The sequence below is a fragment of the Gossypium arboreum genome, chromosome 4, assembly GCF_025698485.1.
Source record: "Gossypium arboreum isolate Shixiya-1 chromosome 4, ASM2569848v2, whole genome shotgun sequence".
Classification (NCBI taxonomy): domain Eukaryota; kingdom Viridiplantae; phylum Streptophyta; class Magnoliopsida; order Malvales; family Malvaceae; genus Gossypium; species Gossypium arboreum.
In genome coordinates, this window is record NC_069073.1 from 28,699,309 (window position 1) to 28,704,221 (window position 4,913).

The 4,913-nt window shown below is 39.4% G+C and overlaps 1 long non-coding RNA gene across 1 annotated transcript; it reads right to left on the reverse strand.

The window, feature by feature from the left end:
- Positions 1 to 1,815: 1,815 nt before the first annotated feature.
- LOC128291521 (uncharacterized) lies at positions 1,816 to 4,393 on the reverse strand. Its single transcript, XR_008281352.1, has 2 exons — positions 4,284 to 4,393; positions 1,816 to 2,067 (listed from the first exon to the last, which is right to left on the reverse strand). It is a non-coding gene; the product is annotated as an uncharacterized LOC128291521 (long non-coding RNA).
- Between the last annotated feature and the right edge of the window lie 520 nt (positions 4,394 to 4,913).

Sequence of the window (4,913 nt, forward strand, 5' to 3'; positions counted from 1 at the left end):
GTATTCTAAATAGGGATAACAATACGAATGGGCCTAAAGCCTATCTCGGCCCAAATGGGCCCACACGCTCGTGTGGCCTTTTTAGCCCAAATCTAGCCACAAATATGAGATTCACCTAGCCTAGTCCAATATTTACTACACAATCAAACAAACTTATCCAAGTGGGCCCGTAGGCCTATTGGGCCCACATAGCCCCTTTCGACCCATCGCGGCCCGAAGTAGCCATCCTACAGCTAGAGTAGTGAGAAATACACACCTGATAGGAGACTGAAGTTAATCCACACTCTGAGCACTCTTAGCCGACACCCAACCCAAACGAGCACGCCATACAGCGAAAGGGATCAGCCAAGAAAGGTACCTTTACTCTCCTCATGGTTCTCTCTATTTAAAGCCAGCTTCACAACCACTCTTATGTTAGCTTCCCGATGTGGGATCCCTCCAACATCAGAGTTTAAATTCAACACCAACTCTTGCCGCCCCCTGTCAGCAAAATAAATGCTCTTTGCTTGCCATGGGATTCGAACCCATGCCTCCCCTCAGTTGCTCCACACGCTACTTGCCACTAAGCCATAAGGCTTTTTATATCATATTTTATCCCCAATTAATTATAAGGTCTAGAGGCCAAAGTCTAGGTTCCCTTAAAAAAAACTAAAATAATTTGCAAGAGCCAAGGCTTAAACCCAGGCTCCTATACAACCTTAATAACGCCACAACCACTAGACTACAAGCTTCCTTGTGTCATTTATTTAACACAATAATTTAAAAGCCCTCATCCAAGCATCCAGGTTTTTTTTTTCACTTAATACCAAAATTTTTGCTAAAGCCCAAGTTTGAACCCAAGATTTCCCCAACACTTCTCAATGCCATTAACCACTAAAGCAAACATTTAATTGTGTCATTTCATTGCACAATTAAATACCTATATACAACCTCCTTACGAACCCGCACTCAAGGCCCAATACTTCTAGGCCCAAATTCGGGGTGTTACAATTCTACCCCCTTAAAGAAATTTATTCCTCGAAATTTTCCACTCTCAGACTACACCACCACACTTCCGTTGCGCACTCTGATACTAATAATGCTAACATACACCGAAAACATTTATCCATCGGAGCGGATAGACTTCACATGCAAACAATTTCTACATTTCCAGAACACACACCAAATAAATACTAAATCTAAATTCAAGCGTTACTGTTTACTCTAACTAGAGAGTTCCAGTATAGTGCTACTATCTATAGTGGTTTCTCAATATAGCGTTTCAAGCTATAATAGTAAACAGAGTTAGAGAACATATAGATTTGGTGCCGGAGACTCGGTGTGCCATACTTCCAATAACATCTGTCCAGAAACAAGTCAAGTTTTGTTGATAAATTTCAAAACAAAATTTTAGAAAAACCCCAATTTCAGAAAAGAGAAAATAATAACAATAATTTTCTGCTACCCATACCCCAGCCGAGTTTGTAACACCCAAACTCGGCCCAGACATTATGGCCGGATCCGATGTGACACATTGAAGTTTTTAAGAAAATCAATGCCTTTTTCAACGTCCTTCTTAGTGTTTTAAAAGATAGTCTTTGCTAAGTTAATAAAGTGAATGGAAGTCGTGTACTGTAGGTATCCGAAACAGAGGAGGTGAGCCATGAAGGTCGCTTAAGTACCAAGCTCTTTGATTGGATCCAATCCTAGGCATGCCCACAACCATTGCCACACTTTGGTGCGAGGTTAGGTTTTGCGAAAAACGAGTTGGAATTCATTTAAGTAGATATTTTTGATAAACCGATTAATTGTATCCTTGTGTTATTTTGAAAACAATTATCATTTTGGAAACGCGACCTAAGTCTAACATATAATGTTATGAGAAAAATATAGGATACAAAATAAAATAATCCCAGAAAAATAATTAAAATGGCCTTATTACAACCCAAAACCAAATAATAATATTAATTAAGATAAAACTTATAAAGAAATAAATCGACTACTTATTGCAATTAAAAGAAACAGAAACAGTAGTGTGGCCATCTCCGAGTCCCTTGCAGCTCCAAACCATCTAAGCTTAGGGATTACCTGCACAGTTAGAAATAGGGTGAGTTTACGAAAACTTAGTGTGTAACCCCCAACAAAAAACAAACAGTGAATAACATAGTGTAAGTACAATCTGGGCCAAAGCCCTATTTAGTAACAGTAAAGTCTGGGCCTTAGCCCTTAAACAGTAGCAATATGGGCCTAAGCCCTAATTCAGTCTAGACATATACTAGGCCGAAGCCTTTTCATAAATCATAACACTGGGCCGAAGCCTTTATTGTAAACGGTATGGCCCATAGGCCCATTTCAATAACACATGAAATATCAATGAATATATGCAAGCCCATTTCAATATCACATGAAATACCAATGAATGTATGCAAGCCCATTTGGGGAGACTACTCAACCCACCATCCGCTACTCTCCACCCGTACCAACCAACACACCATGTGGGGAATAACTCAACCCACAGAACCAAACTCTCCACTGGAAGCATAGCTGCTTTATCATATAACTGGAGGCCTAGCCTCTTTTAATAACTAGGGCAAATCCCTTTTTGATAAACTGGGGCAAAGCCCTTTTCGGTAAACTGGGGCATAGCCCTTTTAGCACTTCCTCCATTTGTAAAACCCAACCCATGCAACATGTCATGTATGCAGAATGTCATGCCCATATTTGAATCAAACAATCATAGCCAAGTCATTCATATCACCAACATATATTCACAATCAAATCCATCAACCACACAGTCCAAGTCAGTCATTTTCCCACAAGGGCAAAACAGTCATTTTTCATATTATAAGGGTAATTTCGTAATTTTACCAAATATCAGGGTTTTCCATGTTCATTAACAATTATCAATATTTTCGAGTGTTTAAACACTGATCTTTAACCCACTTTATCAAATTCGGGCTTTTGGGCCCAAAACCCCTAATGGGCCCTACGAATGCTGATTTAGCCCATTAGGCCTGCTTAATCCAAATTTTACAACAGTACTAACCGTGTTAACATGCAACTTTTCCAGATTCCATTTTCTATCAGTTTTACCCAAATGGGCCTGAAAGCCCATTGGGCCCGATTCTAGCCCATTGAGGCCCAACTTACCATCATGCACAAAATTGCGCTCTTACCTGCTCCATCGATCCAAACACCGATCATATTGTATCAATCGCATCTTTAAGAAAAGGCAAAATCACAAGTTCCCGAAATGCTAGAATTTTAGCATTTCGGCTTTTTAGCGAATATTAATCTAAGCTACTGCGAGGGTTATTACACACCTGTTATGGGTTGAAGTTTAAACGTTTCCAAAATCAATCACCTACGATAACCACCACCTATCACTCAAACTTAACTAATCCAATATCAATATATGTAAATCCTAAGCACATCAGTCATACGGAACATAAGGGCGTATTCCTCATTTTACCATACAGGGGTATTACGGTCACTTTACCCTATAGGGGCTTTACGGTCTTTTTACCTATTAATGGTATTTTAGTCATTTCATCCTACAAGGGTGTTTTGGTAATTCTACAAACCAAGGGTATTTCAGTAATTTTGCAAACCAATGGTATTTCTATAATTTTTAGAAAGTCAAGGCTATTTTTGTAATTTTGTAAATCAGGAGTATTTTGGTAATTGTACAAATTGAGGGTATTTCGGTAATTTCACAAACCAGTGGTATTTCAGTAATTTTTCAAACTAGGGGTATTTTGGTAATTTTACAAACTAAGGGTATTTTGGTAATTCTATCCTACAGGGGTATTTCAGAAATTTCACAATCGAGGGTAAAATGGTAATTTTGTAAACTGGGGGTAAAATGGTAATTTTGTAAATCAAGGGTAAAACGGTAATTCTGTAAATCGAGGGTAAAATGGTAATTCTATAAATCGAGGGTAAAATAGTAATTTTGTAAATCGAGGGTGAAACGGTAATTTTGTAAATCGAGTGTACTTTGGTAATTTTACAAATTGAGGACATTTTAGTAATTTGGTAAACTAAAGTATTCTAAACAGGGATAACAATACGAATGGGCCTAAAGCCTATCTCGGCCCAAATGGGCCCACACGCTCGTGTGGCCTTTTTAGCCCAAATCTAGCCACAAATATGAGATTCACCTAGCCTAGTCCAATATTTACTACACAATCAAACAAACTTATCCAAGTGGGCCCGTAGGCCTATTGGGCCCACATAGCCCCTTTCGACCCATCGCGGCCCGAAGTAGCCATCCTACAGCTAGAGTAGTAAGAAATACACACCTGATAGGAGACTGGAGTTAATCCACGCTCTGAGCACTCTTAGCCAACACCCAACCCAAACGAGCACGCCATACAGCGAAAGGGATCAGCCAAGAAAGGTACCTTTACTCTCCTCATGGTTCTCTCTATTTAAAGCCAGCTCCGCAACCACTCTTATGTTAGCTTCCCGATGTGGGATTTCTCCAACATCAGAGTTTAAATTCAACACCAACTCTTGCCGCCCCCTGTTAGCAAAATAAATGCTCTTTGCTTGCCATGGGATTCGAACCCATGCCTCCCCTCAGTTACTCCACACGCTACTTTCCACTAAGCCATAGGGCTTTTTATATCATATTTTATCCCCAATTAATTATAAGGTCTAGAGGCCAAAGTCCAAGTTCCCTTAAAAAAAACTAAAATAATTTGCAGGAGCCAAGGCTTGAACCCAGGCTCCTATACAACCTTAATAACGCCACAACCACTAGACTACAAGCTTCCTTGTGTCATTTATTTAACACAATAATTTAAAAGCCCTCATCCAAGCATCCAGGTTTCTTTTTTCACTTAATACCAAAATTTTTGCTAAAGCCCAAGTTTGAACCCAAGATTTCCCCAACACTTCTCAATGCCATTAACCACTAAAGCAAACAT